This window comes from Otolemur garnettii, unplaced genomic scaffold (genome assembly GCF_000181295.1).
Source record: "Otolemur garnettii isolate 467f Iridium unplaced genomic scaffold, OtoGar3 scaffold00162, whole genome shotgun sequence".
Taxonomy (NCBI): domain Eukaryota; kingdom Metazoa; phylum Chordata; class Mammalia; order Primates; family Galagidae; genus Otolemur; species Otolemur garnettii.
In genome coordinates, this window is record NW_003852557.1 from 520171 (window position 1) to 532792 (window position 12622).

Below are 12622 nucleotides of genomic sequence, written 5' to 3' on the forward strand. Positions count from 1 at the left end.
TATAGGCGCCAAGCCTCTTTTTTTTTTTTTTTTTGAGACAGAGCTTCAAGCTGTCCCCCTGGGTAGAGTGCTGTGACATCATACTGTGACATCACAACTCATAGCAACCTCCAACTCCCGGGCTCAAGCAAGTCTCTTGCCTTTGTGCCTCCCAAGTAGCTGGAACCACAGGCACCTGTCACAATGCCTAGCTATATTTTTGGTTGCAGCCATCATTGTTTGGCGGGCCTGGGCTGGATTCGAACCCGCCACCTTAGGTGTATGTGGCTGGCGCCTTAGCGGCTTGAGCCACAGGCGCCGAGCCCAAATTATCCTTTTCATCTAGGACTTTATTTGCATAGAGACATGTAAAATAATTTTGAATGGTTTGTCACCTTCCTCTGTAATCAATGTATTTCTCCCTTGTCATTCCTTCTTTTATGTATCTGTGCTTTCTCCTTTTCACCCTTGGTTAAATTAGCTAGTAATTTATCTATTTTATGAATCTTCTTCCCCATAGGTCCAGGCTTAATTCATCAACAATATATCTAACTCTTCAGTTCTTTAACTTGTTTTATTTTCATTTGCTCTTTTTGCGTTATCTTTGGACTTTACTTTGTTATTTTACTTTGAGTTGGGAATTTATTTTCATTGACATAAGGCTATGAATTTTCTTTTGCTCACTGTACTTAATGTATTCCAAAGACTCTGATGTGAAATATTTCCATTATCATTCTTTTTTGGAAACTGCAAATTGTTTCCTTTTCCCTTTCACTTAACAGTTAAGCTTTTTAAAACTGAGTCATGTTCTTGAATGCACATTCAGATACAGGACTTTTGGCAGCGCCCGTAGCTCAGTAGGTAGGGTGCTGGCTACATACCTGAGGCTGGTGGGTTCAAACACAGCCCGAGTAAGACTGTCTAAAAAAAAAGAAAAGAAAAAATACAGGACTTTTTTCTTACTCTAGAAGGCTTTCTGTGGTACTTTCCCAATCTCCCTTCCCCCAAGTTCTGTCAGCACTGGTTACGCTTTTTAAAATTGAGGCACATTTTTGACAGCATATCAAGATACAGTATTTTTCTGTTACTCTAGAAAGCTTTTGCAGGTACTTTCCCAATCTCCCCTCACCCTAAGTTCTATCAACATTGGTTAATTTTGCATGTATTTAAGATTTAATATAATCAAAATAAAACTTTATGGACATTTCTGTGTCTAATTTCTTTTACTCAGCGTAGTATTTCTGAGCTCATTCATGTCACTGCATGTATGAATGGTTCACTGCTTTTACTGCTGAGTAATATTCCACTTTACCAATATATCGGTTTATGCTTTCTTCATCTAGATTTGACTATCAGAGGTAAAGCTGGAGGCTGGGCACCACCAGCCTCCCAGAGTGCTAAGATTACAGGTGTGAGCCACTGAGCCTAATCAAGATGGGTGGATTCCCTTCAAGACCAGCCTGAGCAAGACCCTGTCTCTAAAAATAGCTGGATGTTGTGGTGGGTGCCTATAGTCCCAGGTACTTGGGAAGCTGAGGCAAGAAGATAGCTTGAGCCTAGGTGTTTGAGGTTGCTGTGAGCTATGATGCCACAGCACTCAACCCCAGGGCAACTGAGGGATACTTGGTCTCAAAAAACAAAAAAACCAAAACCAACCAACCAAACAAAAAAATATATAAAAGTAAAGCTGCACTGAACATTTTAGTAAAAAGTTTCCTGTGAACATACAATGTTCTTTAATTTCAGGATAAAAGTGCGGGCCCCTTTTGCTCTATGTGCGCGCACACACACACAAACGTGTAATTATATTACCTTTTTTTTTGGCCTACTGAAGTTTTCTTAATATATGAACAATTTTTGTGAATTATTCCTTGTTTGAACACAGCATATTCTCATTAGGGACATACCTGAAGATCTACTTTACTACGCTGTTCAGATCTTTTTTTTTTTTCTTTTTTTTGAGATAGAGTCTCAAGCTGTCACCCTGGGTAGAGTGCCATGGTTCTCATAGCTCACAACTACCTCCAACTCTTGGGCTCAAGCAATCCTCTTGCCTCAGTTTTTCTATTTTTAGTAGAGATAGGATCTCACTTTTGCTCAGGCTGGTCTCAAACTCAGGAGCTCAAGCAATCCAACAGCCTCAGGGCTAGGATTAAGGCGTGAGTCACCATGCCTGGCCCCAAGATCTTTTATATTCTTATTTACCCAATATACCTATCTTGTACTATGTCAAAGTCTTTCGTATTTATTATTTATCTATTTATTTACTTAGGCAAGCATGGAACAAAGTTTCTTGAGGAAGAGAAAGATAGGTTTGTAGACTAAGAGCAGGATACAGGGTTACAGAGCAATAATTGCCACAGAGGATGGGCTTCCATGGCCAGGGGTAGGTAGGCAAAGAGAAGAGGCCAAAGTCACCTTGTTTTTCTTTTTGAGACAGTCTCACTATGTTGCTCTTGGTAGAGTGCCATGGCATCACAGCTCACAGCAACCTCAAACTCTTGGGCTTAAGAGATTCTCTTGCCTCAGCCTCCCAAGTAGCTGGGACTACAGGAGTCCACCACAATGCCTGGCTGTTTATTTGTTGCAGTTGTCATTGTTGTTTAGCTGGCCTGGGCCAGGTTCAAACCCACCAGCCTCAATGCATGTGGCCGGCACCATAAACACTAAACACTGTGCTACAGGCGCTGAGCCAAGGCCAAGGTCTTCTATTTTTAGTGTTTCTTTTTATTTCTTCTTCCATTTCCTAGAATTTTTGCACAGATTGTTGCTGTGTTTTTTGGTGTATATACATTATATCTTTGTTGTGAATCATGATTTTTACCACTATAAATTCTTCCTTTGTCTTATTTAGTGCATTTTTGGTTTGACACTTCGTACTGATAATCTTGCTCACTTGTGGTTTCTATTTGCCTGGTTTTTCTTTGCCCGTCCCTTTAATTTTAGCCTTTGTGAGGTCTGTTGTTATAAAGTATTTGAGCCAATTTAAAAAATCTTTGTCTTTTGAGTGGGTAGAGAAATTTCATTAAAATGACTGCTATGTTGGGCCACCCTCCCAAACATCTTTTAGATGAAGCTAATTTCTTACGAGTTTCCTTAGGAAAGGTGAGGACAGTATTCTGAGTCATGTTTAAAACTGTTTTTATTTAGTCTTGATGCTCGAAGGACAGTTGGCTGTGGATAAAATACTTGGTCAGCAGTTACTTTTCTTATGCTACTCTGTCTTGCTTTGCAGGTTGCTTTTGAGAAATCTGATAACTAATTCTTTTTTTTTTTTTTTTTGAGACAAAGTCTCATTTTTTTTTTAGCGTCGATAGTGTGTCGTGACGTCACAGCTCACAGCAACCTCCAACTTCTGGGCTTAGGAGATTGTCTTGCCTCAGCCTCCTGAGTAGCTGGGACTACAAGCACCTGCCACAATGCCTGGCTATTTTTTTGTTGCAGTTTGGCTGGGGCCGGGTTCGAATCTGTCACCCTCAATATACGGAGCTGGCGTGCCCTACTCATTGAGCCACAGGCTGCCCTCTAATTCTCTTATCTCTGTTAAGTCACAACCTTCTGACAACCCTCAGAATTTTACTGTTATCTTTACAGTCATACAGTTTTATTACTATGATTTATCCTGGAATGCATCTTCTCATAAGAACTTCAGCCGTATAAATTCAGGTCTCTTTCATTTTCAGAAAATTTTCTTGGGTTATACTTTTAAACATTATTTTTCTTCTTAAAGAACATGAATTACACACATTTTCCTTGTTAACAGTCTTCCATTTCAACTTCCTATCAATTAAAAAAACCTCATTCTCTTGTTTTCCTGCTTTTCCATACCTTCTATTAAATTTGCAGTTGAATCTATCCCGTGGGAAACTAAAAAATTAGTTTTCATCAGTGATATAATTTTGTTTTTTCTTTTGGAGTTTAATCTATTTTTAGTTCCTTCTTCATGTTTTTTGTTCTTTTCTGTTTCTGAATTTTTCAATTTCAAAATAATTCTTAATGTTGCTTTTCATATATCCAAACACTGGCTATAAGATGTTTATTTTCACTTTGAGACTTATGTTGACTTTCTCCTGCTTTGTGCTATGTGTGGGTTTTTTTTTGGATGGGTAGATTTTCATTAGCTAAAATGTTTGATTGACAATTTCCTGCTTATTCTTTTTTTGTTTTTGGAGACAGAGCCTTAAGCTGTCACCTTGGGCAGAGTGCCGTGGCATCACAGCTCACAGCAACCTCCAACTCCTGGGCTTAAGCGATTCTCTTGCCTCAGCCTCCCAAGTAGCTGGGACTACAGGCGCCTGCCACAATGCCCAGCTATTTTTTTGTTGCAGCTGTCATTGTTGGACGGGCCCAGGCTGGATTCGAACCCTCCAGCTCAAGTGTACGTGGCTGGCGCCTTAGCTGCTTGAGCCACAGGCACTGAGCCTGCTTATTCTTATAGTAGTTCCATATGAATGTGATCCATTTTTTCCCTTTCTATTTATTCATGGAGAGAATTCCTAGTTCCAGGACCCCCTCTTTTCTGAGTTCAGTTTTTTTTTCCTTTTTGTTCCTTCTTTTTCTTCACTGTCTTATCTCCAAGGCTCTGTGTCTTCACCCTTTCCCTAAGAAGCAGTGCTTATTATTTAAGACTATCAATCCTGGTACTGCTTACTTTAAGTCCTTCTCTATAGCTGAACTATGAAATATTATACTCTGGACCTGTGTCCAGTGTTTTGGAACTTTCTATGGATTTTTCTCTTTCTTGGGGGTGATTTTCTATACTTCATATATTTATTTCTCTACTTTAAGTATGTATACATTTTACTTACAGGTAAAGAAATTAAGCAAATTTACAAATTGAACTCTTACCCTACTTTTAGGTAATGTGAAGACTGTGGTGATCTGTTGCCTGGTAATGCTGAAGGAATGTATGGCCTGTGATTTGTATGTGCTTCTTGTTGGGTTTATAGGAGGATGGGTGGGAAAGCTGGATCAGGCTGCTGCTATTATTCTCCCAACATGAAAATCTACACATACACATTAAGTAGTATATTAAAGATTACTATAAATATGTAGTATAAACCCAGCAAGTCGACCACTGAAAGGGCTGTAACACGCTGGCCAACATACGAAGGTGGTCAACATAAGGAACTAGGCCAGTTGTACTTATAGGTAAATATGATACATTTCAGCCTATTGAAATTAGGTCAACTTAAGAAACTGGACAATGTAGGGAGGTGGTCAACTATGGAGGGTCTACTGTATTGCTTTTGTCATTTTTTGAAAACACTTGATCTGTTATCAGATTCAGGTTTTATATCATGTAACATAGTTTTCCACAATAAGTTGTCTTTTCATCTAATTTGCTTCAGAAACACATTTTTGCCCTATAGGAGTTTATTTGTAAATACCTTGGCCCATGTTTGTTAGTGATCTGTGAAAGACTTCTTTTTTTTTTTTTTTGAGACAGAGCCTCAAGCTATCCCCCTGGGTAGAGTGCCATGGCACATGCTCACAGCAACCTCCAACTCCTGGGCTCAAGCGAGTCTCCTGCCTCAGGCTCCCAAGTAGCTGAGACTACAGGCGCCCGCCACAACGCCCAGCCATTTTTTGGTTACAGCCATCATTGTTGTTTGGCGGGCCCGGACTGGGGATTCGAACCCGCCACCTTAGGTGTATGTGGCTGGCGCCTTAGCTGCTTGAGCCACAGGCGCCGAGCCAAGACTTCTTATGATTACTATTACAACTCATATTTATAGCATGCTTAGCATGTGTTAGGCACATTCTAAGGACTTAATCTGTAGTTAACACATTTCTTGCAATGTATATTACCCCTATTTTACAGAAGCAGTAGCAGTAGCTCAAACAGACTAAGCAACTATTGTAAGATTACAAAGCTACAATGAGCACCAATAACATGAGTCACTGGAATAATCTTAAATTTAAAATCTTAACTTCCCCTCTGTTTTTTTTGTAATATTGGGTTGGTCAGCTAACCTCTGCAAGCACAGAAAACTGTATCAGGTAATGTGCCCGCTTGAACATTTTTACTGCTCAAAATAAAACTAGAAATCGTATCTGATGACTACTTAAGACTCTGAATGTAAGGGAATGGAAACCTTGCCTTTTTATTTAGGTGTAAATAGCAACTACTTATTTACCACAAAGGAAGTAAATAGACAATGTCTAAAATTCATACAATATATAAGCCTAATATTTAGAATTACAGAGACAGACGAAAAAGCTAAAAGAATGAAAGCAGTTGTCTCACCAGAGCTGAAGTGGAATGAGAAAAAGACTGCTGCAACACACCCTTTTGGGGAATACTTATAGCACTGTTTAATATTGTACCATCCAGCACGTGTATTATAAGAATGAAAGTTCTTATAAAACATATGGTAACTTTTAAAAATTAAACTGGTAAAATTTGAGAGATTGATGATATCTGATACTGGCAAATACATATGTGGGAAAATTGTGCTCATCCATACTTGGTAGAAAGGTAAACTAAACCTGTAGTATCTTTTTGAAAGGTGATTTGGCATCGCTTATGAAAACTACAATGAGTATGCCTTTTGACCAAGTTATTCCACTTTTAGGAATCTATCCTTCAGAAGTACTTGTACAAGCGCGTAAGAACCTATGTAGAAAGATCTTTCCTAATGTAATTATATAATGGGGAAAAACTGGAGATACTCTAAACACCAGCAGATGAATGATTGGCAAGAGGTAAAATATGGAGTGGAAAAAGTCAATCATAAAATACAATATAAATATAGTACAATCACAAAGTAATGGCATGATAAAATATAGTACGATCATCTACTTTTTATTTATGCACTGGCATATGCAACGTAGATAGGTGTATCTTTTTACTTATATGTACATTCAGAAACATCCTAGAAGGAATAAATAACAAAGCTTTTAACAGTGTGCGAGTGGGATGGGAAGATGAATATAGCTTTTGTGTATTTATTTTCTTTTTCTAAATAGCACGTTTATAATGAAAAATAAAACAGGTTTTTATAGTGACAAAACCTAAGAAGGGATCACAAATCACAGAATTTCACTTTCCTACTATAATTATCATCTACAAAACCTTCCTTCCTATGAAGTCTACAAAAGAATTAAAAGGTATACCATAATCTTATGATATAATCAACCACAAGCGCCAATAAAATTGTAAATTTCTCTAGGAAAAAAATCATAGAAAATTGATTCTGAGATTCTAAATACAGGTGCCAGTAAGTATATAACCAGGTAGTAATATCATGTATAATTTCAGCATGAATAAACTCATCAACAGTTAATCAACTCTTCAGTATCCAAACCAATTGGGAGCAGTGGCCCACAAAATTTTCAAAGTTTTATATTTAGCTATGGAATGTATGTTTTCTAAAACCTTAAATTTGAATGATCACATGAGATCACAAGGTTCAAAATAGAAATGTAGAAATTAATGGATACTCTGTGATGACTAAATTTAGTAGGAGCTAAAGAGCTATTTAGTACCTATAGGTCTCTTTTTCATTCCACCATCACGATGGAAAGCTGAGTCTGGCACAGTGATAAAAATCATTAGTGGAAACAGAAATGCCTTCATTCTTTCTACCTTTACTATTATGAGGAAAATATATGGTAAAGATTTGGGCTTAATGGGTTTTTGTTTTCCCCAAGCTCAGTGTGAAAGACTAAATTCATGTCAATGTTACAACCAAGAAGAAACTGAAAGCAATAATATTCTTAATAACTCACCTCAACAAACTTAAAAATACCCAGGAGAATAGGAGAGGACAACAGTCTATATAACAATATTCTAAGATTTAAAGCAACAGTGAACAGAAGGAAGATAGTCTTTGCTCTATAAAAAAATATAAATTTCTACCACTTTGGGTTCAACTTCTGGTTCTATCACTGTTATGACTTTGAGTGTGACAGTTAACACGGGTCCCAGTTTCCCTCTCTTCTAAGTAAGGAAAACACTACTTACCACACAAGAAGGATGTACGATAAAATAATTCACATGAATGGACTTTCAACTCTTCAGAAGAAAGCTATGAATCCTTAAGCATGTACCTGAAAAGCTAATTAAAAATAAGATGACAATATCAAAATTAAGTCTGAATCACACATGGCCTAGAGAATCTACGAGATTATCAGTTATCAATTTTACCCCAAATAACAGCATTCATACTAAACTTGGGTCTGTAGTACAAATGTTGAGGCAATCAAATAAGATCGTTAACGTGGTAATATAGAAAAAGAAAGTTTACACAGGTTATTCAGTTTTTTTTTTTTTGAGACAGAGCCTCAAGCTGTCCCCCTGGGTAGAGTGCCGTGGCATTACAGCTCACAGCAACCTCCAACTCCTGGGCTCAAGTGAGTCTCTTGCCTCCGCCGCCCAAGTAGCTGGGACCACAGGTGCCCGCCACAACGCCTGGCTATTTTTTGGTTGCAGCCGTCATTGTTGTTTTGGTGGGTCCGGGCTGGGGATTCGAACCCACCACCTTAGGTGTACGTGGCTGGCGCCTTAGCCGGTTGAGCTATAGGCGCCGAGCCAGGTTATTCAGTTTCATGTTGATTTGATACAACCTAAAAACACCTGATATAAAAAAATACTTGGGCTCGGCGCCTATAGCTCAACCGGCTAAGGCGCCAGCCACGTACACCTAAGGTGGCGGGTTCAAATCCCCATCCCGGACCCGCCAAAACAACAATGACGGCTGCAACCAAAAAATAGCCCGGCGTTGTGGTGGGCGCCTGTGGTCCCAGCTACTTGGGAGGCGGAGGCAGGAGACTCGCTTGAGCCCAGGAGTTGGAGGTTGCTGTGAGCTGTAATGCCACGGCACTCTACCCAGGGGGACAGCTTGAGGCTCTGTCTCAAAAAAAAAAAAAAAAAAATACTTGATACGAAATGATGACATTCTCTTGATGTTTAGTTTTAAAAAACATATTTAGAGTTGGTTGTTCAAAAGATACGTAATCACTGAACAATAATAACTACACGGTGTTAATGAAACAACTAAAACCAGGTAAAACCCAGTAAGTACATCAGGGATACTTCTCTAGTGTATAAAATAATCTGTAATTAGCAAATTAAAGTTCAGTCTAAAAGTAAAAAATCATATCAACTGATATTTATTCAGCAATATATACAAATCATTATGTTAAGCATTAGAAATACAAGAAGTATTAGACTCTATAGGCCTGTTATACAACTGGACTGTAAACTGAAGCCAAATAACTGGGCCATGATGATTTAAATACTACTCATTAGTACTACACAACTAGATTTATAAGAATTAAGAGTAAAAGGGAAAAAGAAGGGAATTCTGAAAAGACATTATAACACTTTAATAATCATTTATAGCAGCCTCTATTTTCTCATACAGTGGTCATATTTGAATGGAGGTTTATAGAAACTTTGGGAGAGAGGCAGGGCTGATGCTCCCCCATATTTCAGATGAGGAAAATGAAGCTCGAAGAGATTGGGCAAGTTGCCCAAGATCACAAGTCAGGACTGGCAGAGTGTGAATTAGGAACCAGCCAGTTTCCAGTTTGCTGACTTTGTCCAGAGCTCACGTCTACTATACTAAATTCTGAATTATCAACACTAAAGTAGAAACTAGAAGGGAGTTCCAAAAATTTAATGGAGTGTTTCCCTAACCAACCTGATAAAAAAATTTTCTAGGGCACACATTAAAAATAGATTCCCAGTCCCCACTGCAGACACTACTGAGTAACCTCCATTAGGTGATTCTAGTGATTAGGTAAGCTTGGAAAACACTGTTCTATATCTGCATGTCCAGTATGGCAGATATTTTACTTAAATTTATACTAATTAAAATAATAGAATAAAAAACAGTTGAGGCCTTCAGTCCCATTAGCTACATCTTAAGTACTCAAAAGCCACATGCAGCTAGTGGCAACCATACTGGACAGCACAGATATAGAACATTTCCATCATGGCAGAAGGCTCTACTGGACAATGCTGACTTCCAGACCAACCGTTCAACTATGATGAGAAAACCGAAGCAAAGATCTTGTTCAACAAGGGCCATGAAACTAGCGTCAGAACTCCCCAACTCTAGCCTTATCTCCCAGTCCCCTTCCTATTATGCCACTTTATCCTACCTCATAATTCAGAGTTTGGGCAAATGGGAATTATTTCCTTTTCACTTTTTCTGTGGGTTTCAGCAAAGCAAGAAAATAAATTCTAAATTTGTGGGGAAAAAAAATCCTTAACAAAAGGTTTATCAAAAAATAATGAATAAATCTAAATCAATTTTTGTATCAAAAGTCATCCTGGACAGTTAAGAATATCCTGTTGTTAGGAAACAGCTTATTTTAACTATTTTAAGTCCTTCCTCTATTATTGTCTTGATGTTTTTATCTTTCTTAGATTTCAAACTTTGAGACTGATACTTATTAATGGGACTGTGAAATTGTAAATGGGAAAGGTTAAATACTAGTTATCAAGCATTCTGAAGATGAAAAATTGACAAATAAGGAGCAACCCAAAGAATGTAACTTATCTAATTTTAGACTGTGGTAACTCAGACCACTGAGCACCCTTGGCTTTTAGTAATCGTGTGGTTTAGTTATTTATGATTTTAATATATTGTTTTTACTTCTGAAGAATAATTTTACCTTTCAACCATTATGTTACATTTTAAAACAATTTAGAATAAATGATTTCATTTTAATTTTCAACATAGTTGAGGGATGAGCATCTGAATTTCCAAAAAGATTCAGATAATAAGCTCAACATAGAACCAGCCATAAAAAAATACATTGCTGTCTTCTTCAAAAATAAAACCAGTTGTTCCTGTCTAGTATGTTTAGAATGCAAATGTCTTCAAAGGCAGTCAACTAAAGTCATGACAGTTCATGTTGGAAGTAAGCATGAAAGCAACTTGGAACTGCCTCTTAATTAAAACTTTAAAGACAATTATTCAGCTCTCAATTTTTTTTACATGTAATATTCAATCTCATGTTAATTTCTAGTGACTAGATTGAGAGGACATAGTGTATGTCAAAGTTTACATAAAGTTAAAAATCACTTGGTTAAAAAATATGGCCCAATGTAAGATGCCATGAACAGATACTTATTCAAGAAAGATGTTGCTGTAATTTGCAAGGTACCCATAAGCCTTGAATATGGGGTGCTATATAAATAGAAGCTACTTGTTATTCAGCGAAAGAGTGGTGCAAAAAAGGGCGGCTGTTTTCTTTTCTTTTTTTTTTTTTTAAGAGATAGAGTTTCACTTTAATGCCCTCGGTAGAGTGCTGTGGCATCACAGCTCACAGCAACCTCCAACTTCTGAGCTTAGGTGATTCTCTTGCCTCAGCCTCCCGAATAGCTGTTACTACAGGCGTCCACCACAATGCCTGGCTATTTTTTGTTGCAGTTTGGCCGGAGCTGGGTTCAAACCATCTTTGGTATATGGGGCTGGCTCCCTACTCACTGAGCCACAGGACCCGACCAAGGCAGCTTTTTTCTCTTTGGTGTTGAAGTAAACAAAAAATAAAGAAACAGTCTAAGCACAAAAGAGGAAAGCAACAGTCTCTAAGTCATACAAGGGGGAGAGAAAAAAATGTTCTCTAACCTTTCAAACGGGGGGTGGGGAGGTAGGTTTTAGGGAAATTTATTTGCTGGCTTTTATTTTTTATTTATTTATTTTTTTTTTTGGAGACAGAGCCTCAAGCTGTCCTCCTGGGCAGAGTGCCGTGGCATTACAGCTCACAGCAACCTCCAACTCCTGGGCTCAAGCGAGTCTCCTGCCTCCGCCTCCCAAGTAGCTGGGACCACAGGCGCCCGCCACAACGCCCGGCTATTTTTTGGTTGCAGCCATCATTGTTGTTTGGCGGGTCCGGGCTGGGGATTCGAACCCGCCACCTTAGGTGTACGTGGCTGGCGCCTTAGCCGGTTGAGCTATAGGCGCCGAGCCTATTTGCTGGCTTTTAGATTAGATGTATTACTTCTACATTATATTTGTTGTATCTTGACTCCCACTCTGCTATACGAGGAAGAGAAAAACATGTACTCCCAAGATGCTTATACCAACAAAATTACTTTTGGAGGGGCAGCATAACTCACCAAATGAAAGAGAACTTAGAAAAATACTGAGTCACCATAGTTTCAATTTAACTATTTCAACTACCAAAAGTGATAAATATTGATGCGCATTAATGTAAGCGACACTAAAAATATTGTAAAGTCTAGGCAAATGTCAATTCCAAATATCATAAAATGTACAGTTGTTAAAAAGAAAAGCATTTGGAAGAGGGGCTTGAAGATCAGTTAGCAAGAAACACAGGTCAAATGGGTGGAAAGGAAGCAGTTCTTTTGATCATCCCTCCAGCGGGTGATGCTTTTAACTGCTTAAGTACTATTTCCCAGGAGGCAATTTTAGACATCCTTAAAAAAATTGATTTAGGTAACAAGCAAATTATATCATGTGACACAAGAACTATATAGAGACAAAATTTTTAACTTCAATAAGACACACTAGTGGGAGAAAATAACCTTGACATCTCTATATTGTAATTCTCTAGTTTCCTATAGAAAAATGTCAATCATCTTCAGATGTGTAAGCCAGCACATTTGAAACTGACCCAGCAAAGTTTTCAGTTAGCCCTCGCTATCTCTCAAACCCTCCTT

The 12622-nt window shown here is 38.2% G+C and overlaps 1 protein-coding gene across 3 annotated transcripts in view; it reads right to left on the bottom strand.

Annotated features, from left to right (window-relative positions):
- The window catches only part of MBTD1 (mbt domain containing 1), a 78335-nt gene that overhangs the window by 64229 nt on the left and 1484 nt on the right, over positions 1-12622 (bottom strand). For all 3 annotated transcript variants that reach the window (XM_023519214.1, XM_023519216.1, XM_023519215.1), the window contains one exon: positions 7949-8042. The gene's annotated coding sequence lies outside the window, so the exon portion shown is untranslated. The remainder of the gene's footprint in view (positions 1-7948; positions 8043-12622) is intronic.